The 27,321-nt window shown below is 40.2% G+C and overlaps 1 long non-coding RNA gene across 7 annotated transcripts; it reads left to right on the top strand.

Annotated features, from left to right (window-relative positions):
* The first annotated feature begins 2,309 nt into the window (after window positions 1-2,309).
* On the top strand, window positions 2,310-5,046 carry LOC136484928 (uncharacterized). Of its 7 annotated transcripts, none has more exons than XR_010766262.1 (5): window positions 2,310-2,499; window positions 3,869-3,920; window positions 4,402-4,540; window positions 4,606-4,776; window positions 4,875-5,046. It is a non-coding gene; the product is annotated as an uncharacterized lncRNA (long non-coding RNA). The 7 variants fall into 7 exon arrangements; XR_010766263.1 differs by having other exon boundaries at window positions 2,322-2,499; window positions 4,402-4,536; window positions 4,707-4,776; XR_010766260.1 differs by having other exon boundaries at window positions 2,328-2,499; window positions 4,707-4,776.
* The last annotated feature ends 22,275 nt before the right edge of the window (window positions 5,047-27,321 follow it).

Here is a 27,321-nt window from a genome sequence, read left to right as displayed (position 1 = left end):
TTTAGGTTGTTATTTGCCAATAAAAAATCAAGATTTTGTGAAGCATATTTCTATTTTATATGATTTTTTAAAGAAAACATTTACTTAGGAAACATAATGTAGCCTAACAGCCAAACTGTTTCATGATGTGTTTCTCATTCACCACTTAAAACGTTTCTTCAGAGAATCTACGTCTGAAACATTTCTACAAGAATCATGAACCCTACCAAATGGCCCCTTAGCTTTCGCGGAGCCCAACCAAACACTTAGGGCCACTTTCGCACAGCTCCTAACCCTAGCTTCACTCTCCACTTCGGCAGAGCCCTGCCAAACACTTAACATCATTAATATAAAAAGGATTTGTAGCAACACCTCTCCTTTTCTTAGGGACGGCTCTATATTGAGTCGTCCCTACAAATGGTGCCCCAACGAGCTGCCCCAACAAGTCTATTTGTAGCGGGTATTGGTGTTATCAGCCGCCTCTACAAATGGCTTAGATTTGTAAGGGCGGCTCTATATCCAGCCGCCCCTACAAATCGGATTTATAGGGGCGGCTCAAAGTCACCTCTACGAATAGACGCCGAATAGTAAAAATTAAGCACTAAAATTTAAATGTTTTTAAACGACCTCGGATGAAAAAATGACCAAAATAAAAGTTATAGATCTCAAAAAGTTATGAAACTTTGCTACTTACAACCTTTTCATTTGAAATGATTTACTATTTCAAAATGTTGTTTGAAATTCAATTTTAAAATTGTCGAAGAACACTGATTTCTCTTTTTAATCTCTGGTTAAAACTTATAACTAGTTTTTCTCACTCATACTAACTTTAAATTTGATGATTTTTTTCGTAAAACTCTCTAAAATGATGCTCTATCAATTTATTGTGTTCTTACTGCTATTATTTTGTCCATATTTTCATATGATTGTGTTTTATCTATTTGAATTTTGAATTTTAAAAAATGGCAACTTCAAATATCATTTGAAACATTAAATGATTTCAGCTGAAAAGGTCACGAACATAAAAGTTGTAGAAGTTATCAAGATCTATAACTTTTATTTTGATTATTTTTTCATCCGATAAAGTGGTAGTATCATTGTTCACAAAATTTACATATCGCCTTATACTTCCCTAAACTATAAGAGGGATATGTAAAATTTGTGAACAATGTTACAACCACTATTTTGGATGATCAAATGACCAAAATAAAAGTTGTAGATCTCGAAAAGTTATAGAACTTTGTAGTTGACAACTTTTTTATTTGAATTCATTTTGCCAAGAAAAACTACGTTTGAATTTCTCAAATATGAATTTCAAAATTTTCAAACGACCTCGGATGGAGAAACTACCAAAATAAAAGTTGTAGATCTCAAAAAGTTATGAAACTTTGTAGTTCACAACTTTTTGATTTCAGATCATCTCGTCAAAGGAAAACTATGTTTGAATTTATAAAAATTTATAATTTAAATTTTTTAAACGACCTCGGATAGACAAACAGCAAAAATAAAAGTTGTAGATTTCAAAAAGTTATGAAACTTTATAGTTGACAACCTTTTGGTTTGAAATCATCTTGTCAAGGAAAACTATATTTGAATTTCTTAAATATGAAATTCAAATATTATAAACGACCTCAGATGGAGGAACTAGTAAAATGAAAGTTGTATATCTCGAAAAGTTACGAAACTTTATAGTTCACAACTTTTTTATTTGAATTCGTTTAGGGCCTCAAACAATTAATTTAAACTCAGTTTAGCATAATATGTGGGAAAATTAATTATTTATCATTGGTTACATTAACTTAATTAGAAATGTCAAATTGTTTTCTTAGTTATATAGAACTTAATTAAATTTTCTTTTCTTTATACATTATTAATGTTACAAAATCAATATAATTAGTCACGTTTACCTTCTATCTAGAGACATAGATCGTATAGGATATTCATTCTATTTTTTTAATTTAGATCTGGAATCAAATAGGTAAAAATAATGGAAATCAGTTTTGGATATGTCAGTTTATTATGCTGAAAATTGAAATAATTCGATTTTCTTAAAATTATTTTAGAATATGTTTTGGACATCCTTAAATTTATCTTGCAATGTTTTCTCCCAGGCCAGGTTAATTTGATCCGTACATTATTCTTGTAAAAAATGCTATGTATTTCCACCTAAAACAAGAATCTTAGCTTCCCTCCTAAAATATGACCGAAACCAAATCTTCCCTCCAAGAAACCCATCTAACTCAAATTACCTATCAAATGGTGTGACCGAATTACCATTTCTTTATTGGCGGGGACTGTTTCCCTCCACTTTCTGGAATTGTTCGCACACAGATTTTCCACCGCCCATTACCGAAATAGAAGGAGATATAAGCGGAGTCGGATGACCACTTTTTTTCTGTCGTTTTTATTCCTCCTCACAAGGCGAAGCGGGCAGTTTGGCGCTCGGCAAGGTGGACTGGTGGAGATCGAGCTGAAACTCTCGACTGACTCCGCCACTCCCTCGTGGATCGCTGCTTGAAGGTGCGTCGTCATCAACTCCTGATCTGATGATGCTATCTGATCCGAATAAATTCAAGTTCATGTTGCATGCATCTGAACCCTAGACTGAGCGATCCCTATGTTTTTTCCTACCTTAGGTTTTCTTGTGAGAGAGATTCACAAATTCCAAATTTGTGTAACAAACCTGTGATTTTGGATTGGGAATGGAGGCCCGAATCCTCCGGTTGTTCTTCGGCATTCCTAAATCGAAGCTATGAAATTTGTTCAGTGTGTTTCCAATTTTTCCCCTTTTTTCGTTCTTGAGTTCGATCTCAATTTCCTGGAGTTTGGGTCAATCCCAGGCAATGATTTTTGGGGAATAGGTTCGTGCTAGGTTGAATTGCATCTGTGCAAAATTTGGGAGCGTTTTATGGAGGTTTAGCTTGGTTTTCAACAGATTTTTGGTGGCTCCTTTTTCTTCTGATCGTTCTTGCTTCTTGTATGTTAGTGTGTTGTGACTGTATCGAGCAGGAGCAGCTGTCCAGCAGCCCAGCGGCAGCACTACCAGCGCTAAGTGCTCAGGCACCAAGCGAGCTCACTTGAGCGGTTCTTGCTATGGGTGCTCGTGGCTGGCAGCTAGCCTCTCTCCCTCCTATTCTGCCCTGTGCTTGACATCGTGGTGCACCAGGTCTTGATTCAAGCCACTGGAATTGTCTCCGGTCACCACCAGCACGCAGGGAGCACTCACCAGTGGCCGAGCGTTCAGCAGCAGGCCTCAGGCGTCGAGCATCTCGTCCATCCCGCTCAGCCAAGCGGTGTATGCCCCTGCCCGGAGCCGCTCGCCTGCTATCGCTCGATTTGCCTCTGCTCGTTTCAGTTCTGCATCTGCGCGTTCTTCAGGCCGCGTACAGTCCGCCCTTGGCCCAGACAGTCCGCACTCCCAGTTTCGGCCGAGTCCAGAACTGTTTCTCCTCAGTCGTTTTTCAAGATTTGCACGGCAGACAGTCCGGGTTGGACTCCAGACTGTCCGGGGTTCGGACTGTAGACAGTCCGGCTCTGGTCCGCAGACAGTCCGCCCCCGTCTAAAGTTGGCTGTTTTCACTCGTTTCTTCGCGTGCTCTTTTTCGTTGGTTGTCGCCGTACTTCTTGATCATCACCGGATGGAGGTATCCAGCCACCAGTTGGCTTGTGAACAAATTGATCTTGCGTGCGTTTGCTTTTGGGGTTTGATTCTGAGACAGCGGCCAAATATTTCAAAAGAAATTTGAGGCTCCCATTGATCCCTGGTCCGGTCCTTCATCACCATCATTAGTTATTTTTTGGTCCTGACTCTTTCTCAAGTTCTCTATTTTTCGGTCCATGTGCTCAACTGAATGAACAATGAATGGACTCTGTTTTTTCTCCTTCCCAGTCTTTGACAAGGCACAACCTCCCTCCTCAGGATGCACCACTCCAGCCTACAGGTTCTACTCGAATTATTAGTACCCAGTGAAGGTTCTACTCGAATTATTAGTACCCAGTGAAGTTTTATTGGTATTTGAATTATCACTAGCAATGACTGACAAGACACTGAATAAGTAGGTGGCAGTGCAGAATCAAAGCATGTTTATCAAACTGATTATATTCAGCTTTGAATATATTCTATCAATCATGTCCACATATTTGTTAGCTTCCTCAACCGAGGATTGAAAAAAAAAAGAAATTTCTTATCAGGCATGCTTTGAATATAATCTATCAAATCATTTCCACACATTTGACCATCCTTTTAACAAAAATAGTACATATGGTATTGTATAATCCTTACTACTTAATACTTAACAGTTTTATTGCCTTTATTTTTTTATGTGCTATCAACTTGTGTTGGAGCTGCTAGATGATGAAATGTCTGAGCCGCAAGTAATGTCTGAAGGCATAGGTGCTTACATTGCCTCCCATCATATGCAGCATGGAGAAGGGCTGCACCGGAGAACGCGAACCCCTGATAACCTGCCTACCTCACTTTGAACAGATTTCCACGCAAGAAGTGCTTACATTGCCTCCCATGATGCTCCTGGCATTGCTTGACCGGTTTGGAACAGAGTAGGTAACTATCTTCTTTGGGGCGTTGTGGCTACAGGAATCAGCTCTGAATTGGATGTGCTCATGTAGGATTATGCATAGAAGTAGTGCTACTGCTAGAGAGAGAAATTCCTGCACTATGTATTCCTCTTGTGACATGGAGTGTTCCCTTTTGAATGGCGTGTGTGCAGGAAGGAGCTAGAACGTGGTGTGCTTTTTTAAGGAAAGATAGCTCCTCTGAGTTTTCCTCTTCTTAACCATGTACTACTTCACTATGAACTTCCTAACCAGTTGCTGACAGAGTCCTGCATCACTTTTGTTATTTGACTATGATATGGTTCTCATTTTGGACATGACAGGATGGCTTACTGGCTGCTGCAGTTCATGGCTTTGAGAGTCTGAATCAAAATGCTAGTAAAGTAGTATTAGTTCAGCTTAGTAAGACCATGTTGATGTTATGTATGTTGCAAGTACTTTAGTCTATGTGATATATCTGTTAACTTGTTAATGGATTTTTTGCTATTGTGTGGGTGCACGTGCATTATATATATTACTTATGATTTTTTAGTTGTGCCTAACTAGTCACTGAATTGTATGTATACTCTACTGAACGTGACACCTTCATGTTTTGGAACCACTTGAAAGCTAAGCACCACTAGAACAATGAGGTGAGCCAACCTGAGGAAATGCAAATAAATTAATGATGATATGACTGGTCTATTTATGTTCTGTGACTGTGACTGCCCAAAAATGTGTCTGTGCCATGTGCTGCTTCTTTTAAGTACTTTGAGTTGGAATTTGGGCTTTTTTGGAGCGATCAAATGATTACTTTAAGTGATACATATGCATGTTGTTTTACTTGATATCTGAAGAGATATTTGTTATCAACATTATCCGCACCTGACTGGTTCCATAGCAATCGAGACAATCCGTAGCCATATAGCAATCGAGACAATCCGTAGCTGTATATGTATGTACCGAAGGAAAATATAAAAACATATGTTCAATGGTGTTCTACCCATTGCAACCAAATTGGTAGAATTGCAACGGTGCCTCTTGGTGATCCAGCGAAGAAGGGATGCTCACGTATGTGCTAATGTTGCTGGGCCTTAGGCTGTCTCCAACAGGAGACACAAACCTAAAATGGGTCTCCAACAGAATATCTATAGCCTCCAACAGAGTACCTATATGAAAGATCCATTTTAGGTATCAGAAGAGGTATAACACAAATCTGAGTATCATCTCTCCTGGAGACCCATTTGCAGAAAGGGTTCTCTTTTGGGTTTCGTTGTTGGAGAAGACCAAAAATGGGTATTGAACCATTTACCTGTAGCGCTACCTAAACGTGAAATGTGTCTTGTATTTTAGGTAACGGTTGTTGGAGACAGTCTTAGACACCGAACAAAGGTGTCTTGTGGCGATCGAGCAAAGAAGGGATGCTCACGTATGTGTTAACGTTGTTGGGCCCTAGATAAAGAAAGGCCCACCAAATACATTAGTCTATAGCAACACAAAAAAACTGTGGCAATAGTAACATGATATTGCATCAACTTAGGATTATAGTTGCAATAAGTATCTAACAATTGCAACCTATATAGTGGTAGGTTAGTGGGTTTGCGCAACAACATAAAAAATATCAATATTATGCACATTTATTTACACTTTTTTGTTTTTTTGTTTTTCAGTTTTCCCTTCTCTGTTGTACTTGTTCTTCTTGTGATCTGGCATCTAGAGTGTCTTGAGTTGCCCTAATAAATTGACAACAGACTCTAGCATTGGACTAACCTTTTTAATCACTTACTCATTGCTACTTAGTTCTCATGTGATGACCACGATGTGATTGTGATTGTCTAACAGTCTTGATGACACCTAGGTGCGATGTTCGTGTCACCTATGAATAGGAAGGTCCACATGTATATGTTTCTTTTTAACACTTGGACTGTAACATTATTTTGTGTTACTACAGGACATATATTTGTAACATATTTTATATGTTCCATTTATGTGTTACAACATAGTACGCTTTTGTAACATTTTGCCTGTAACATTAATTTTGTGTTACTATAATTATTGTTAGTAACACATTTTTATAAAAAAAGTGTTTTGTGTTACAACTGAAGTCTGTAACACACTATTTTGTGTTACTATAAAATTTCACTAGAACACATTGATGAATATGTTACAAGAAAGTGATACAATATCCTTGTTTTGTAGTAGTGCTTGGACAATGTCTAATACGTTTGGGAGCAAATTAAACGATCGGACAATCTAATAAAACAAAAGTAATGGATAGTTTCCTCGCAGAAGACAGGACATACTTCCTCGATCCCAAACTATAAGTCATTCCAAGAATCTTACAGAGTCAAAACATATCAAGTTTGACCAAATTCATATGATAAGATAATAACATTTATGGTGCCAACTAAGTATCATTAGATTCTTCATTAGTTATTTTTTATGAACATACCTATTTGATGTCTTAAAATCTTTATAATTTTCTCTATAATTTTCGTCAAACTTGAGATGCTTTGAGTCTGGAAGATTCTTGGAACGACTAATCTGGAACGGAGCGTATATCCGAGGCACAGGTATGTGGTGGGACGGAAGCACGTTAAATTCAGCTGGTGCAAGCACAGCGCAAGCGACAAGCAACTTGGATCCCGAATATATACCCTCGCACACCTATATATTTATTAGGTATGCAAGCACAGCGCAAGCGACGAGCAACTTGGATCCCCGAATATACCATCGCACACCTATATATTTATTAGGTATGCAAGCACAGCGCAAGCGACAAGCAACTTGGATCCTATATATTTATTACGTATGCAAGCACAGCGCAAGCGACAAGCAACTTGGATCCCGAATATACCCTCGCACAACTATATATTTATGGGTTTTTTAATTCATGCCATTATAATTCTTGAAGTTTTGAGATTTGCCATTACTATTCGTCTATCCCGAAGCACGCCATTACAATTTTCGCATACGTTGAAATATGCCACGCTCTATGCCCGCCGAATGCTTGGGCCCGCTCGCACGGTTACATGGCATATGCTGGACCGCATCCGTCCTTCTTCCGTTCCTCAAGTAAACAGCTCGGTTACCTCCGTCGTCTCCTCAGTATCACTCTCCCGCACTCCCCCTCTCTCTCGCCCTCGCTCGAACCCTAACCTGGCGGTGGTGATGGCGACTTCGGCGATGGCGGCGGCGGTGAACCCGACGGCGGCATGACACAGCAGGGACCCGACGGCGGCGGCATAAGGGGGCTCGTCAAAGGTAGGCGATGGAGTAACGGGCGGGTCCATGGCTGATGCATGCCCGCGTAGGTCGCCACGGATGGAGGATGGCGAGGAAAGATACTTATCTCTCCTTCCTGAGCACTGAAATGAGTAGATTAGGCCTTGATCTATGCATTTACGTTAGTGATGGTCTCAATTTGATGGGATTTGGATGATGCTAGGGTTCCACTATTTTCGCTAGAGATCAAAGTGGAAGCATTCTGTACAACGAACTCTTTGGATAGGAAAGCTTACACAAAGGGTTGTGCGATTAAGTGGGATGTGGAGATAGGCTCGTCTTCCTTGGATTTGCTGATGACCAGCTTGAACAATGCTGTCAAATGATCTCCTAGCCAGTGGGTATGTGATTGGTTCTTTGACAAAAGGTTGTGTGAAGATGTCACACTAGAAAACCAGTTCAAGATGAATGACATGTTTGAGATGTATAAGGGTCAAATGAGTTGCAAAATTGTCATAGGAGTGTTTGAGAAATCTGTTTCCTCTGTTGATGAGTTTGATGCACTAGAGCCTATATGTGTCATTCCACCTGACATTTGCACTGGCAACCCAAATGCTGCTGACAGTAATGCTAACCTGACTAAAGCTAAGCTAGCTGATGCACTAGAGGTTCCCTTGGAAGCTGAAGTTGAGCCTGAACCTGAGCCGGACAGGGAGCCAGACTTGTTTGATAATGCCGAAGAGTATGTGGGTTATGATGATAAGGGGCTGTACATGCCAATACCGCCTACACAGCCACCTAACAGTTCACAACCTAAAAGAAATTCACCTCTGTTAACGGTTGTTAATGTCAATCATAAACCATCAACATATCCCACATATATACTTAATTTCACCAAACATAGGTATAGGGTTTTAAACTAATGAATTCCACAAGTTTTGGTGAATACGTGAATGTTGGAGGATTTATCCAGAAAACAACCCCAAGATCATTGTCATACACTCCAAACAAGCAAAACAACGACAACAAGTGATTCAACTCGCGAAAATGCAAAAGGCAACTCAAGATAGAGTCCAGGACCCACCACACGAAGGGGAGGCCCACTTGCCAAAGTGGCAGGCCGACCGACCCAGTTGGGAGGCCAGCTGGCCCACTCTGGAGCCCATTTGCTCTCCACCGCCTCGTATGCGTTTCTAAGATCTACACCGTTAATTTTAAGACAGTTTTAAGTTAGTTTATCCAACGGTGGTCGATGGAGTTGACGCGGATCGATGACGTGGCAATACCTTGCTCCCTACTCCATCTCCCCTATATAAGGAGCCCTCTACACCCTCTAGGAGGCCATCATCCCATAGAGAGCCATCTCTCACAGATCAAGATACACCACAAGAGAGAAATCTCCAGAAAGCTTTCAAGATGTAGAAGTAGAATTGCTCTAGTTGAGAGTTAGGGAGAGTTGAGCCATGCTTAGGTTCTGGAGAAATCTTCGGAGGTTGGGTATATCTTTGTATCTTACCTTTGCAAGACTTATTCTTTAATATAGTTATCTTCTCTATTTATTTTTATGCCTTTTATGTGTATGGTTAATATAGTTATCATATCTTAGCATGGGATCTTCGCTCGCATCGAGTGCTTTAGTTATCATATGTGACTAGAGTAATAATCCATAGTATAGACATGGTGTCTAGACTATAGGCTACCTGTGATTGCACTCAATCCTACGGTTACTTGTGGTAGCCCCAGGGGTGATAGCTCTGTCAGACCGTTGTAATCCACCACGTTAGTATTGGTGTTCGTAGAGCTTTAGGCAGCCTTCCCCCAACTACGCTTTCTCACCCCCCTCGAGAGTTGGAAAGGTACTATTGCTCCAAAGTATTATTGTGTATGATCACTATATTTACCCATGATTTAGTTATACGCTATGGAACCAAAGTAATAGAGAAGTATTTAGGAACCTTGAACTCACTCGTTGTCCTCTTAATTTAGCTAGACTGCTCATTTATGGAATTCACTTATGTGTGTGTCATTATTCATCACTCTTATCATAAACAACACTTACCCCCACTTTAGTTTAGTTAATATACTAGCTAGTAGATACATGATAGTGAACTATCAACTTCTTTAACCATTGTTTCCCTGTGGATAAATACAATACCGTGAAATATTCCTGGGTGAAAGCTACAATGGCATCCATGCCCTTGTGGATTTATCTGTGTGCGTATAAAAAATATCAACAAGCTTTCTGGGGCCGTTGCTGGAGAAACATTTGGTGTAAAGATTTTGATATTAGCTTGATGTCTGTAATCTAGTTGTGACTAGCTTTTATGGGATTACCCCTGTTCTGTTGAATTGTGGAAAAGACAGGACATCAGACGCCATTGCAACCTTTCGGTGAGTTTCCACAAGAAAACAAGAAACATTAAAGAACCTAGGGTGCCTGAACATTCATAATCCATCAACACTGGAACCCTACCATCTCATAGGTATTGTATAGATATATATATTTTTCTAAACCATGTCTAGATTGCAGAAAAAGGTCACTGTCACAAGAATTCAATTCACATCTCAAGTAACAAACATAGAGGTTGTGCTACTCACAGATTCCATCTTGTGAGTCATGGCAAGTATGATCAAGAAAGGTGAGATAGTCATGCTCATGGACTTCGAACTTGATAAGTAGTTATCTTTCACTGCATGTTTACTTTGAATAATCCATGCATACACTCTGTTTAGTTTAAATTTTCTCATATCAAATCCACAACATATTTAGTTCCATGCATATTTTCATCCCGCTTGCATCTTTATTAAACAAAAAAATCTCTCACCATGATTATGCTCTTTTATCTCTATTTGAATAAATCTCTATAATGCCTTCATGCCGCCTTTGTTTGCTATAGTATATGCTTAGGTTTTGAAATATCTTCATACACCTTTTTAAATTAAGCATGGAGCTTAGTTTAAACTATTTTCCTAAACTGAATTAGACGCGGTGTCTTGTTTGATTCTTGAACCAAAAGGTGTGCTGATTTTACTTTCAAAGGCTTTTAAATTAAGCATGGTGCTTAGGTTAAAATGCCTTCATAAATCAAATTAGATGTGGTGTCTTGGTTAATTTTTGAACCGATAATATGCTTTAATAGATACTAGTTATTTTGTTGGACTAACCCCTGTAGAAAACCTTCAAATTCAATTTGGGAAAGTCCTTAGTTGAATTCACATCATAGATGAATCAAGGCATATGATGAACTCCAATAACTTTGCACAAAGAAGACCCGACTCATTCTTCATGAAGGAAGAACTATGTGTATCAAGGTTTATTCACTTATATTTTGTTGCAAGTTATCTTTGCCTTGAACCATGATAGAATGCAGCGAACACATGAAACATGATAAATAAAATTTATGCTAAAGTAATCCTAAAACTATTCTTTCATTAGCACATATGAAAATCCCTCAAATTATGGACAACAACCCGTATTGCAAATTTGTTGTATTCCCTCGAGTATGTGTCTACTAACATTTTGCAGGGATGAATAAATACAAGCTATGCCTATTCATGGTTTACTTTGAACCTACATACCCAAGCCAAACCACCACTTTAGTTTTGGAACAAAGAGAAAGAAGAAGAGTGCCATAAACCAGATCTACAGTAAAAGCACTCACTCATAGAAGTGGATGGACAAATCAATAGGCTACAAGCAGTGTCAAAGATAATCTAGCATTGAGCTTTCCTAAGACTCAAGCTAGGATGCTGATGAGAAGCAGGGTGCAACCGACCTAATATTAGTCAGAATATGCCTGCTTTCATCATCTTTGAAGACACCATCTCGCATGTCAACAGCAAGGACAAGACAACGAGATGCCACTACATCATGACGTGCATCATTGTGTCAACAAATATCAGTTATCATTGAGGTCTATCAACGGTGTCTCGTAAGGCCATTAATGACCATGATCGCGAGACGACATCCCTTAGTCACTGGAGATGAAACTTTTAGCAAGTATCAATGAGATTCCTTCCTTGACCATCAAGACAGCTGGCATATCGCTATCAAAGATAGAAGAACAACTCTTTGTCATACTGCTAGAGGACAAAGACAATCAAGGAGGAACTCGAGTTTGCATCTCCAATGAACACCAATTCGTCAACCAAGAAGCAAAAAAATCAAGAAAGGTTGATGGGAGAAAAACATGCTACTATCTGCATCCTCGTCTCCTGGATTAGATGGTGCAAAGAAAAGCTAGATGTAAGGGAGAGGTCCTGCTTAATGGACCTAAAAACCATGAGTCCTCGTTGATTGTGTCGAGTGATATAAATGTCCAAATGTGGGTGAGGAAGGTCGACTTTTCTACAGTTGATATAATCTTGCTCTTCTTCCTACCAGGCTCCCTTCTCTCTAGCACGCTTAAGATGTTTTTGTAAATTTTTGTAACAATTGAGGCACATTATTTAAAATATGGGATAAATGTTCTATGCTAATTAAAATGTTAAAACCAACTCTATTATAGCTTAGAAGATGACCTTTAGCTCTATGACAACACTATCCTTGTTTCAATTTATTTGTACATCCCTTTGGGTATGTGTTGTCCACTAATCTTTTGCAGGAACAAAACAATGAATGGAGTAGAAGGTCCAAACAAAATGCAAGATTCACAAAAGAAAGAACAATAAGATGGCATCACAAAAGGATGAGAAAGAAGAAAGTGCAACATAGGAGACAAGATGCTCTTAAATAACTCAAGATGTGATACTAGTCAACTAAGGAAGGTTTCAAGAAGAAGGAAAGGATCACCACACAACATCTACCTTTTGTCACATGGTGCCATCAAGCTCCAATGACAAAGGTAACATCTTAAGGTAAGTGGTCATTATTTAAAAGCTTTTCCTTGAAGTACAACTTCACTTGATTTAACCCTTTTAGCCAAATGTTTTTAAATGCTACATTCATGCTCAATTTTTTGATCTTATTACCCATGTTATAACTGAACAAAGCATTGTCAATTTTATCATATTCAATGTGACTATGGCTAGAGAAAAATAAATAAAATTTTGGTTATATTGTTGTTTTCCCACCAATAGAGCCCATGCACTTGATCTCTACCTTGTCTCTATGAGCAGAATACACTTCAAGCAAAGTTCTGAACCTGTCAACCCAAAATCAAACTCAAAACTAAGATGGGTTTGGCGAAAGAAGGTGGCATCACCATTAGAGGTGCCACCGCAAGAATCCTCATCTTTGAGCAAACCGAGGTACTCGATCAATGAACTTCACAAGGAGAAGTCCGGTTCGAAGGACTTAAAACACCGAACCCTTGCCGAAAGGTAACTCGGTAGTTATCCATATTTATTTCCATTTGCATAAATTTCCTTTAGCATGTTTATTTTCTGCATTGCATTGAAAAATCAATCTGCATACAAAACAAAATAAAAATATGTAAAAACTTTGATAAAACAAACTACGTCGAAAGCTAGCTTGGATAGAAGCACCCCTGTATATCCAAGTAAGTATTCTTTCCCCTTTGTTTTAGTTTTTAGTTTCTTTTAAATAGTTAAAAATGATGAATGAAAAGAAATAAAAATAGTGTGTATGATAATTTGTGTTTAAGAGTTGTTAGCAAATAAAGAGGATTCTGAATAATCTCTTAAATGGAAATGGTGAATAGTTGCTCTGTTGTAATTCCTTTCAAGTACCTAGTTTTTAGCCTTGAATTCTCTCGAGTTTTGGAAAAGATTATTTTGATATAAGGATTTACTCTGAACTTAAAACTCGTGGCTAGCATATGCTTGATCTAAGTCTAGGTAATTGATGGATATGATATGAGAAGGTCTGAGCCGCTATTTATTTTGTTCCAAGTGACACCAAAATTCTGGAGATTTACTTTTTGACAAAACATAAAAATGCTACATGATGAGTTCCTATATGACAAAGCTTGAATTCCCACCAGAGCTATACATATTATTTAGGCTAGGAAAACTTTCACATATATGCTGCTTGCTTTTGCATTGAGTTTTGTCAAGCTTTGTGATCCTTATGAGAGATTTGTCATGCTCTTAAAATCTAGATCACATACGCAGCACCCAAATATGCACTACTCCTACACTGGGGGTAGGCGCAAAACATGCCATTCCATTTAGATTCACCCAAAAATATTTTACTCCTAGACTAGGGGTGAACACAAAAACATGCTTAATAGGTTTCCCATCCGCCAAATAAATACTCTAAGTTCTTGTTGCTATGTCTCAAAGTTTTTGTTGTAGAAAAGAGGCATGGTCTATGCAAAATTTATTCATAAAAAAATAAAAAATAGTTGAGAAAAATAGACACAAAAATGTTTGAGATATTCAAAACAATGGGTACTTAGATGCCCAGTTGAAAAAAAAGAAAGTGATGAATAAGATAGCCCTTGCTGTCTAGCAAAAATGTTTCCAAGTTTCAAAAGAGATAAGTTTTCAAGGAGCAAAGTAGAATTAGGATAGCCACCATATATATCCACCATAGATTTATCCACACACATACACATCTGGATTTGATTGTATGACTCATCTCTCTTTGGATCTGTTGTTTGACTTTATAATATATGTATTGCAAGTATGCTCTAGCTTTCTTCCTACCTATGAACTCTACATAAGCCTTAGTGGTAGTAAGAGAAAAGGCAACAATAAATTATGCCTTAGTGAGGATCCACAAATACCACATATATTAAGAGACTTGAAAGTGTCATACAAAGGAATCTCTGAGTTTTATTTTAAAAACTTATAAAAACTTTGGAACAATGGTGGAACAAAGAACTTGAAACAAAGTTCTTGACTTGATCGTTCTGTCTTTCAATTGCTCAAGATTCAAGTGAAGGCTAAGAAGCCCCATGGTTGAAGGTAATATGGGTATGTATGAAAGTCATATCAGTTTATTCTAATCAGAGGAGAATTTTTGATTGAATGCATGTGTACTTTTGAGGCGTGAAAGCATTGTAGCAACTCCTGATCCATTATTCAAGTTTAACTTTGCTCAGGGACTGGCAAAGGGTAAGCTTGGGGGAACTTGTTGACGGTTGTTAATGTCAATCATAAACCATCAGCATATCCTACAAATATACTTAATTCCATCACCAAACATAGGTATAGGGTTTTAAACTAATGAATTCCACAAGTCTTGGTGACTATGTGAATGTAGGAGCACTACTAGAAATATCCACTTCTATGACAAAAGTCTTAATGATAAATTCGAAATCGTCATAAAAAATGCTTTTTATGATGAATATTTTTGTTTTGTCATAGATCAGTGTTGATGATCCTCCAACCCTCCCTTTTATGACGAAATCAGGCATCGTCACGTGAAAACGTCATAGGACAGCACAGGGTTCATCACCAAAATCCCTCGCGTGACTGTTCCTGCTCATCTGTGATGATCCTCTTTAGAACTATGATGACCATGGCTTTGTCATTGAACTAATTACACATCTATGATGAACAGTTTTGATTTGTAACAAATGGCACTTCGTCATAAATCTCCACACGGTCCTTTCTCCATCCGACGTGTACTTGTGGGACCTACAGTTACTCATCCATGATGCTTGCAATTCATCATAATACCTGTGGGACCTGTAGTTACTCATCCATGACGCTTGCAATTCATCATAAAAGTCTCCACTCGGTCCTTTCTCCATCCCACATGTACCCATGGGACCATTCTCCATCCGACCAGAGGGACCCGACCGCTCACGTGTCATGTGTACCTATGGGACCTTTCTCCATCTCCATCCAACCTGTGGGACCCGATGACTTATGTGTCACGTGTACCTATGGGACCATCCAACCTGTGGAACTCGATGGCTCATGTGTCACGTGTACCTATGGGACCTTCCTCCATCTCTATCCGACCTGTGGGACCCGACGGCTTATGTGTCACTTGTATGTACCTTTTGTGCCGCCAGGTTTTAATAACTTAAAAAAACCTCAATGACTGGGAGTCAAACTCGGGACCCAGAGGAAGGAATGCATGGTCTTTACCATTGTGCTAGATGACTGGTTGTATTGACATGTCTTTAGAGTCGTTATAGTATTATAATCTTTGTATGGATGCCCTACTGGTTGACCTATATTGGATATATCCCCTTCAAGTGGAAACTAATCTGTGAACGTTAGACTAGTGGCGGCAGCAAAGGATCCCCGGTCTACTGTGGTGGCTCTGGTGTCCTTTTGGAGGCTAGGCGGCGGGGCTTGTCGGTGGAGCGCGGCGGCATTAGAGTCTGTGTCCATTGTGTGCCGTGGCAGAGGTGACAGACCCGATCCACAGGGCTCCTTTCTCACCTTTTCCTATTCGCTTCACTATTTTGGTCCTTGGTTGAACATGAGGTATACAAGAAACATTCTAGCAAGGGAGATCTGGTTGGGCCAATGATATGATGATGAAAAGAACTAGGAGGTGGCACTGGTTGGTTTTCTACCGATGTCTTAGTTTTCTGCATATGTTTAGTGTTCTTACTGTAAATGCTTGTGTGCAACTAGGCCTGTTAATTGTCAAGTGCTTGCTTGATTATACCTATCTATCTAGGCAAACAAACAGGCCCTTCGCTTATGCCTTCAAAACTATTATAATTGTCGTCATCTTAATCTTTGTCTGTTTCCTATGAAAGAAGCTCTGAGCTCATGTAGTGATTGTAAGTGTGATGGTTAGACTTGATTTAAGTGAAATTATAATGGTTACAACTCTATTAATTGCTACTCTAGTTTGAGTTATATATGTCTATGTGGTGCTACTCTAAAATAATGACAACATCCATCCCTGGTATGAGTTGTGGACTTCATTGATGGATCTTTGTTGGATTATTTTCCTCTTTAGCGATCTAATTATTGAGCAAGCTCTCATCCTACTGCACACAGATGAAATGGAGGAGGCCCCCAACAAGAGGAATGCACTGGCTAGCCTCATGGACGATGCTGTTGTAGACATCCTCCGCCACCTCCCCACCCACTCCTTGTTCTGCTGCAAATATGTCTGTCACTCCTAGAACTGCCTCATCTCGAACTACAAGAACCATAAGGTGCTGCCTCGGACTCTAGCCAAGGAATCTAAATGGGACGAGAATACTAGTGTGCCAATTGAGAGATCAGACAGGAGATCATAAAAATGTGTATCTTAATGGTTGTCTGCACATTATGGGGTACTTGTCATCTGATCGTCAGATACTTGCTATAGATATGGAGGGAGATACATGGAGGAAAATTCCTTGGCCGTGTGGTTTTGCAGGTTACATCCATCAAGCTCAGGGTCACTTGTGTCTATAAACTGTTCATGGTCACAATATGTCCAAACTTTCAATCTGGATTGTTGAAGACTATGTTACTAATAAATAAAAATTGAAGCATACTATTAGCTTTCTGAAGGTGTTTGCAAAGACTAACATTGAATTTGGTTACTTCGATGTTCATGAGTACTACTCAATGGTTAACCCAAAATGGAATTTGCTTCTCTTTGTTGGGGTTGGGGAGGAAAATGGCATCGTCTCATATAACATGGGCAGTAGAAAAGTTCATGTCATCCCTACATGTTACAATCAGTTTTTGAAACATGGCGTCTTGCCACAAATCAACGACAGACCTTACTATCTTCCCTATGTTCTGTTGTTCTTAGAGTTGGAGTCATTAGCAGAGGAGTACATAAAGTTCCATGATGTATCTCTCTGTCATGACATGTTAAATGGATCAATATTGTTTGATTGTCTATGGACATGTTAATTTCTTCTTGGATGAATGGTGTCATTATTTTGCAGCAACTTTTACTTATGTGTAATGTAAGGTAAGGTCTATGTAGTAGTAGACTTGATTTAGCTAGAATTGTAATGGTTATAGCTCCATTAATTGCTACTCTAGTTTGAGTTATATATATATATATCTATGTGGTGCTACTCTAAATTTGTTTGAGGTCGTACCATGAAAATTGTTAATGGTTGTTAAAGTTGCACTTTGGTATGAGTTGTGGACTTCACTAATGGATCTTTGTTGGATTATTTTCCTCTTCAGTGATCTCATTACTGAGCAGGCCCTCATCCTACTACACACAGATGAAATGGAGGAGGCCCCCAACAAGAGTAATGCACTAGCTAGCCTCATAGGTGATGTCGTTGTTGAGATCCTCCACCGCCTCCTCGCCCACTCCTTGTTTTGCTACAAATGTGTCTATCATTCCTAGAACCACCACATCTCAGACTACAACAACCATAAGGTGCTATCTTGGACTCTAGCCGGGTTCTTCTATGATGTCGACCAAGGCCATCGACGCTACACCAGAGTCACTGGTGAACACCCGTCCTTGTCCTTCTTGCCCTTCACCTTGGACAATGTAGCTATCTCAGATATCTGCAATGGTCTCATCCTATGCTGGTGCTAAGGGGCTGATGGATTATACAGCTATGTTGTCTGCAATCTAGCAACAAAGAAGTTCTAGGAACTGCCGCCTAGCATCCATTCTGTTGATGATGCTCGATTGGGGTTCGATCCGACAACCTCCTCGCACTTCCATGTGATTGAATATATATAAAAGGAGTAGGATGATCAGTGCAAGGGTGTGGACATCTACTCATCTAGAATTGTAGTATAGATCTGTAAGGTATCTAAATTTGGACCAAATACTTGTGTGACAATTGAGAGGTCAATCATCAAAAACTATGTATCTCAATGGTTGTCTGCACATTATGGGGTATTCAGGGGTTTACCCTCAGATACTTGCTATGAATATGGAGGGAGAGACATGAGGGAAAATTCTTTGGCCATGTGGTTCTTCACCCTTCTTCCATCAATCTCAGGGTCACTTGTGTGTATGTACTATTTGTGGTCGCAATATGTCCAAACTTTCTATCTGGATCCTTAAAGACTATGGTACTAATAAATGGATATTGAAGCATACTGTTAGCTTTCTGAAGGTGTTTGCGAAGACTAACATTGAATTTGGTTACTACGATGTTCATGAGTACTACTCAATGGTTAACCTAGAATGGAATTTGCTTCTCTTTGTTGGGGTTGGGGAGGAAAATGACATCGTCTCATATAACATGGATAGCAGAAAAGTTCATGTCATCCCTACACATTACAGTCAGTTTTTGAAACATGGCGTCTTGGCACAAATCAACGACAGACCTTACTATCTTCCCTATGTTCTCTTGTTCTCAGAGTTGGAGTCATTAGTAGAGGAGTAACTAAAGTTCCATGATGTATCTCTCTATCATGACATGTTTAAATGGATCAATATTGTTTGACTGTCTATGGACATGTTAATTTCCTCTTGGATGGATGTTTTCATTATTTTGCAGCAACTTTAACTTATTTGTAATGTAAGCTAAGGTCTATATAGTAGTAGACTTGATTTAGCTGGAATTGTAATGGTTATAGCTCCATTAACTGCTACTCTAGTTTGAGTTATATATATATCTATGTGGTGCTACTCTAAATTTGTTTGAGGTCATACCATGAAAATTGTTAATGGTTGTTAAAGTTGCACTTTGGTATGAGTTGTGGATTTCACTAATGGATCTTTGTTGGATTATTTTCCTCTTCAATGATCTCATTACTGAGCAGGCCCTCATCCTCACTGGCTACGCTCACTGGCCCCCAACAAGAGGTCAGACTTTCATGCGTGTGCAGTAACATTTCAACATCAATGACTCCTTTGTAGTAGTGATATATTAACCGACGTGATCTCTTCTGCAACTCTACTTGTTTTCCTTCCTTCCCGGAGCCCTCTCATTCCCACTACAGATCTAAAATCGTCAGGAATGTGCGATTGCCTTCTCCAAACCTACTTCACTCTTAGCCACCGCCATGGTGAAGGGCGAGCCTTCTGCGAAGCGTGCATGGGAGGGGGATGATGCCATGCCCATGGTGAAGGAGGATGATGCCATGCCCGTGGTGAAGGAGGATGATGCCATGCCCATGGTGAATCAAGATGAAGCTCTGGTGGATCCCTTTTGAGATAGAGATGATCGAGCCATTGGCATCATGAGTAAGGCTTTCTTGAAGATCAGGCATGTGCTATAGAACACCAGTCTAGGCACCCTCAACCCGCCTCGGGAGGAAAAGGTGAGTAGTTACGTCTTCATTTTCTCCAACTCACCGATGTCCTGGAAGAACTACTAGCCTACCTAAACAAGAATTGTGCGGACAATGCGGAGTACATCCTTGCCTGCTACTAGTGCTAGATAGATGGCTTTGACACTAGCATCATGATGCAGGGAATCAACACTGCCCACAACAACAAGAAGCACTAGTGCAACCTAGTTCATGCTGATGCTGAGTAGGTGGACAACTGCATCACCGCTGATGAGGATGACGATGATGTTCATACTAATGAGGAGGATGAGGACGAGGACAGTGATACCTACGACGAGTAGAGGAGTAAATAAAGTTGCATTTGATGTATCTCACGTTGCATTTGATGTATCTTCCTTATGTTGGGAGTACGGAGGGAGTACATGTTGTTACTCTTTCCTTATGTTGTTACTCTTCCTTATGTATCTTACCTTGCATTTTATGTCGGACACGTTCAAATGTATAGAGGTTTTGATTTGTGAAGTCTTATTTGCATGTCTGTGTTTAGTATATTGTTGAACTTTGTATTAATTAGGTGGGTTAAACTCTATTGAGCATGGTGTAGATCAGGTCCTTTGGTCATTTGGTAGCCGGTTTCTAGCCGTTGTTGGCTGGTTTTGCCTATAGGTTTCTTTCTAGTTCTCTTTCTGATCTGTAGTATGGTAAACTTGCATAACAGAATTCATCCGATCAGTCTCATGTCGATGTAATGCCTAATAGAGGAGCCACATAGCTATTCAAATTTTACAACACACACAAGAAAGTTCGAGCATTATAAATCTGACTGGGCTAGACACATCTCGCGTTATACAAGGAAACCTATTTTGTATGAATATGTTCGTTGAATTCCTAAAGAAACAAATAAAATTGAAACCAGTTAGATGTCTGGCCCGTTCAAATTTATGCTGCTCGGACTATCAGGCGAGCATACGGTTTACAAGAAACAAGTAAATGCCATTTCATCTAATATACTAGAGGGACGTGGTTGAGGGAAAAGTTGTGATCGTTTGTTATAGAGTACACACCCGTGGTATGGTAACTAGTTGCCATCTATAAGCATGATTTCGGTTAGTGTCAACTGACAGAAGGGGAAAGACACTCATGACTACTACTACTAATACAAATGTTGTGACCTAGTGAACTCCATAGGCAATAGTTTTACTCACAGCTCTATACTGTATAGTGTCTCTATATATATTTGGTCAAAATTCAGAATCTTTGAGGGAAGTGAATACGCAGGAAAGCTGGACACAAGAAGTGCATCTTAGAAGAAGAGCTTTTGACCACCATGACATGCTTGAGAATTGAAAGCCTGGTGCGGTTGTGAAGAGGACACACAGTAGTCGAGGGGCAGTCAGGCAGACCAAAGGCAATTTCTCTTGGCCGGAGGAGCCGAGGCAGTTAGCTAGCTAGAGATGGCTATACAATGGGAGTGAGGCTAGGCTTTGTACACACAGGGATGCTAGGGCTGGAACAGGCTTCTAACATGACCGCATGACGTTCATCATTACTAGTATCCGAGTAGTGAATATTTTAGATGGTCGAACCTTCTGTCTTCTAGTGAAGTACACAGTTCACTCCAATCTAAGCAGTTGTAGGCTCGCAATAGCCGAGGGGCAGCAGCTAGCTAGAGATGGCTACATGGTTTTATAGGTTTTGATCGACTGTACTCACTGGGCTGTGGTTGATGCTGCCACTTTAGGAATCCAACTACTAAGTAAAGACGTACTCCTACCTTACTAGTATTACTTCATGCATGAAGCCATAGCTGGTGCAGCTGTTGTTTGTAACACAGCCGATCAGGCAAGTTCTACTTACATAAAAAAATTAACATTTTTTATTGTATGACGTGGGGCCAAAGTACTTTTGTCAGCTATGAACAAATGCACTCAATTTTCTATGACTTTCAAATGTACAAACCACACTATACTGTCCTACAAGATGAAATGTACAATGGGCGGACTTTCTTACATGGGTAGTAAAAAATGTGAACAAAAAGAAACGTGCAGATCAGAAAGAGAACCAGAAAACTCCGCATTTCCCAGTAATCTGACCGTCTCGTCCGCTCGGTCGCCCACCCACCCGGTAATTTGAACCATGTCATCATTGTGAGTTCCCACGCCAGTTCGCAGAGGGTATTTAAGAACTCCTAATGGAAACCCCACTTGGCCACCTCCCTCGCCTCCTCCTCAAACAACATAAGTTGATCGCGCCGTGCCACCTCTCTAGACCTCCATCTCACCACCGTCTAGACACCGTAGCTCCATCCATGCACACACCATAGCTCCATCCACGCCATCGCGTGAGCCCTCGGTGGCCTCCTCACGGTCTGCATCGTGCGACGTCGATGTTGGCAATCATGGCGGTGAGGCTGTACCCCACACCGCTGTTGCTGGCGCTCCCTAACGAGCTGGCCAGTGAGATCGTCAGCCACCTTGCTACGACCTCGGAGTAGCCCATGGATGACCTTCATAGCCTATGGGCGAGCTGCTCGTCCAAGCACCGCATCTACAGCAACCTCGCCATCGGTCGGCGTGTGGCACTGCACCAGTGCAGACACGGGTAGGGGTGGGATGATCTTGGCAACTACTACGCCCTCCTTGCTGGCCTGACCCAACTCGACAACCCAGAGGCTTGCTTCCGCACTGGGATACCAATCATATTCGAGGAAAACCATAGGCGCCGACCATGCCTCGACAATCTCGCCAGCGCTGTCGATTGTGGGCACAACCTGGCGGCCTATCGAGTCGCCATATTGCTCTATAGGCACAATGGCAATGCCCACGATGATGACACTATGAGGCAGTACATGAGATAGATTGGGGGCAAGGAAGAATCGTGGGCGGTGGTGGTGGAACAACGAGTAGGTGGCTATGCAACAAGGGGTGTGTACTATGCCGCTGCGAGGTCGCCGCCAAGGTGATTTGTGAAACAGGATGGGGCAAGTTGTCGCTGCCGCCACCGGCATAGGTGCACAGCGATCTTCCGTGCGCATGCGACATTTGCGGTGATGTAGACAGATGGGAAGGAAGGGTTGTGTATTACAGCGAGGACTGTAGGCTTCGCCGTGAATTTGAGTTGTTCACATGGGAACTTGGAATAAGAAACTAGTAATTCACTCTTTACATGCGTGAGTGAATTGATCCCTCCGTCCTAAAATATTGTATATTATGTCTTCAACAGTACTTTTCAGTGAATGCACAGTGTTTTCCTCTCACAACAAATCAGCATAAGCCCTGTTCGGCTGAAATTGGGCTTATGCTGATTTGTTGTGAGAGGAAAACACTGTGCGTTCCCCGAAAAGTACCGCTGAAGTAGTTCAAGCTCCTCAAATATAGTGTATTTTGCAGCTTTTGATTTTCTATTGTTTTGTTTCAATTTTATTTATTTGCTTTAGGGATTCAACAAAAGTACTCGTACGAAACAGGTTTCCCTGTATAACATGAGATGTGTCCGGCCCGGTCAGATTTATTATGCTCAGACTTTCTTGCGTGTCCAGTAAAATTTGAATAGCTATGTGGCTCCTCCTTTAGGCATTAGATCGACACGAGACTTGATCAGATGAATTCTGTTATGCATGTTTACCATACTACATATCAGAAAGAGAACCAGAAAGAAACCTGCTGGCAAAACCAACCAACAGGGGCCAGAAAGCGGCTACCAAATTACCAAAGGACTTGATCTACACCATGCTCTACATAGTTTAACCCACCTAATACAAAGTTGAACAAAAGTAAACATAGACATGCAGAGGGCCAAAAAAGACACCCCTGTCCCTCAATAATGCAGCAACAGCAAAGATCCTAGGCAATTAATATGAGCATTCTGGTCTTTTTTTAACTGCTTTAGTCTCTTTTAGTCACCTAAACCAAACACCCTAGAATCTTTGCTGTTAAACTTTAGTCCTATGTTTTCTTGTTCTTGGAGTCATTAGCACATGAGTAAATAAAGTTCCATTTGACATTGCATTTGATGTATCTTCCTTATGTTGGGAGTTGGGAGTTTCTTACGTGTCAAACACGTCCAAACGAGGAAGAAACTATCGAGGATACTGTCAGACATGACCAAATGTATGGAGGTCGGACTTTCTTACGTGTGTAATAACATTTCAACACCAATGGCTACTCAGCTCTATATTAGATAGAGGCGAGACTTGCTCCTCGCTACAAGGTTCTTGCAAGTTCAACAAAGATTGACAAAGACACCAAGGCAACAAAAAAACAAACAGAAACCAAATGACCTGAGTTACACCATGCTCAACAGAGTTCAACCCACCTAATATAATGTACCACCCCATGACCAACAAGCAATGAGATGTTTGTGTGGTTTGGCGGAGTGGCTTGGCCGCATCACATCAATGCGACAGGCCACGAGTGTTGGTATTTCTTAGCGCAATCACCAAGTGAGGAGGTTTTAGGTCCATCACCGGTAACGACGCCAAAAATGCCTATTGGTATTTCCTAACACCATTACTAAGATTGAGTTAATCTTAGCAACGCCGCCAAGAAAACACCAACTACGATAGTTCTTTAAAGATTATAGACAATATCCACAAGCGTATGGAGCTATCGTTGTAGTATTTCACCCAGAAGTATTCAGGGTATCGTTATTTATATTTTCCCAAAGGAGGGCAAGGTATACATACTCTAGTATAGACATAAACATGATTACATACTTGCATAGTGGACCACAATTCATAATAGGGGTAAAAACAGTATTTCATGGATAGTGGACACACATCTAGGCTAACCTCAAGGATAAAAGGAAAACAAAGAATAAAAGAATGTTCCTAAGAGGAGCCGGTATGTTCTAATATAGTCGTGCAAAGAACAGTTGATAATCATACAAATTACATGACCAGAGTTAGAACTATGATTAAGATGGACGAGGAAATCTTTGAGCACTGGTCTGCCAGTAAGCGTGAGAGACTTTAAAACTCCTACACAATACCTGGACGTGGGGGATTACAAGGGACATATAGGGCTGTCACCACCTACCGCCTACCCCTCAACTGTGGGATACCGTCATATCCGAAGGTACCCGTGCACCCGAGCACCACGCCTGTGTACAAGGAAACTACCTATATCCCCCCGGGACTGCAACCCTATGGACTGACAAGCAAGAATATAGGCAACCCCGAAGGAACAACGAACCGCCACCCCAACCCTAGCTCTACTTCTACTCATACAAGTCATATGAATGTTGAAGCATGAAGTTGAACATGTTAAGATCTTGACACACAAACTATATGCTAGTTCATATATCATGATTATAACATGAAAACTATACTCTAGTTCATATGCACTACTATATAAATGATATGAGAACTTGAATATGGAAGAACTCTTCATAGTATTATTCATACAAAAGTTGCTCTTCTTCCAAGGAGACAAGCTCTCCAAGTAGCTTTGCTAGCTCCAAATACTACTAAGAACTAAAGTAAAAGAGTAGAGAGAGGTCTGGTGTAGCTCCAAATGATTGTGTGTTGAAGAATGAGCTCCAACCGTTCTTATATAGTGGCTGATGGTTGATTTGGCCTCAGTAAAATATGAAACCTTTGCCAACCGACCAAGCATGCCGCCATGCAACCGTCTGCAAGGGCTGGGCTCGGGCCGGGCCACCTGGGGTGTGGGGCACACCCAGGGTGCGGCCACACCCTAGCTAGCTCGCCTGGCCACTGCCTTTGCTAGGTGGGCTGGTGGCTAGGCCTGGGCCCCTACCATGGTGGTATTCTGCGAAGGTAAGTTGTGTAGGTGGGTTTCTCTTCTTATTCTCCTTTGCGCATTTCTGCTTTACGCTTTCTATATGCGCCTTTTGGTATGTTTTCACTTGAATTCGAATGTATGACCTACAAAACATGTTTTCTCGAATACAAGTGGAAATAGGTCAATAGTAAAGGCATATGTGTCAAAAGTATGTTTATTTCTCCTATTATGGACTATAATTGGCAGTTAGAAATGATCGTTAGTGGCCGCCAACAAATCCCCCAAGCTTAACCTTTGCTTGTCCCGAGCAAATAGCTAAGTACTCGGTTGTTGATTAGGAGTTGCTACTATACCGATACAATTCACAAGTGCCATGTTTATAACAAAGCATTCTTTCGCAATTCAAATAAGTTGGCATTTTTATCCACCCTTTTGCTTGATCCCTGTGGGGCATATAGCTTTTCCAAGTTCTTGGGTGGTTGCAAGATAGAATGGTTATAACAGAATCACCAATCATTCATTTTTCAATTAACCATCTATTCGAAGGTTTTATGAGTTTTGCAAAATAAATGTAAGTTCCTCAAATAATCACTCAATGTGTATGGTACCTCACCAAAGGCATTTGAATTTGTCTTCTTTTCATTTCCTACCACTAAGGCTTTTGAGTGGAGTTTTGGATAGGTATGAAAAGTGGGGCATACTTGCATCGCATATTTTGCTATGTCAAAGACCAGACCTTAAGGAGATGCAAGTCAAACACTTTGATCAAGATGTGCAAGTGTGTGGAATTTTTATAAAGTCCTAATTCTAAATATGTTTGGTACTCCTTTGAATCATGAGTCTCTATTTTTTGGATGAATGCCTTTATTCGAATGTATGGGCTACCTTTATTTCTTTCTTTTTCTTTTCTCTTTTCTTTTCTTCATGCTCTTTGGCATGCATTTTTTTCTCTCATGCCTTTTGGCGTGGACATTTTTCTTTTCTTTTTTCTCTCTCTCTCTTTAGCATAGCAATACTATTCTTTTTGGCACATGACATTTTTGAGAGAGAGACACATGATAAATGAATGGAGTAATTATTTGGTGGACAAAAAAAGCATGTTTGTGCGTAACTCTCAGTGTAAGAGTTAGCAATTTATTTTTGGGTGTACGTGAATCTTGATCATCATGACGAGAACCTCAACAAGGGTCACAATAATTTGACAAAGCTAGATGCTCAAACAAGTAGCATATGACTAAGGTTTGAATTTGAATATCATGTCATATGGCCTTGGTAGGTATTCATAATCATTGAGGAATTTTTTATTTTAGCATATTTGAAAATGAAATCTCCGGATATCAAGTCTTTCTTAGAACAAAGTCATAGCAAATTCTATTTGTACCATATCATAACTCACAACAACTTAGAAAAGGAGCATGCATTTGCAAACCCACAAGTTTTCAAGTTTTCAGGATGAGACATTTTTAGCCAACAAACTTAAATCTTGGGGAATGCTAAGTTATAACCTAGGCACAGATGAATTATAGATAGAGCAACTATTCATCATTTCAACTTAGGAGAAACTAAACATTCCTAAGACACATATGAGAGTGGAATAAATGCTTTTGGTGTTTTTATCATATTTTATTTTTTTGGTATTTTTGAATTTTTAGATTTTTTTAATGCTAATAAATAAATGCAGAAAATAAATGCAAAAAATAAAAGATACAAGGTACCTTTGTGGAGGTCCTCCCCCAAGCTAGCTCGAGGCCAGTTCCTTGGTGAAGACTCTGTGGTACAT

The sequence above is a fragment of the Miscanthus floridulus genome, chromosome 10 (assembly GCF_019320115.1).
Source record: "Miscanthus floridulus cultivar M001 chromosome 10, ASM1932011v1, whole genome shotgun sequence".
Classification (NCBI taxonomy): domain Eukaryota; kingdom Viridiplantae; phylum Streptophyta; class Magnoliopsida; order Poales; family Poaceae; genus Miscanthus; species Miscanthus floridulus.
This window is presented reverse-complemented; position numbering and strand designations above follow the sequence as displayed.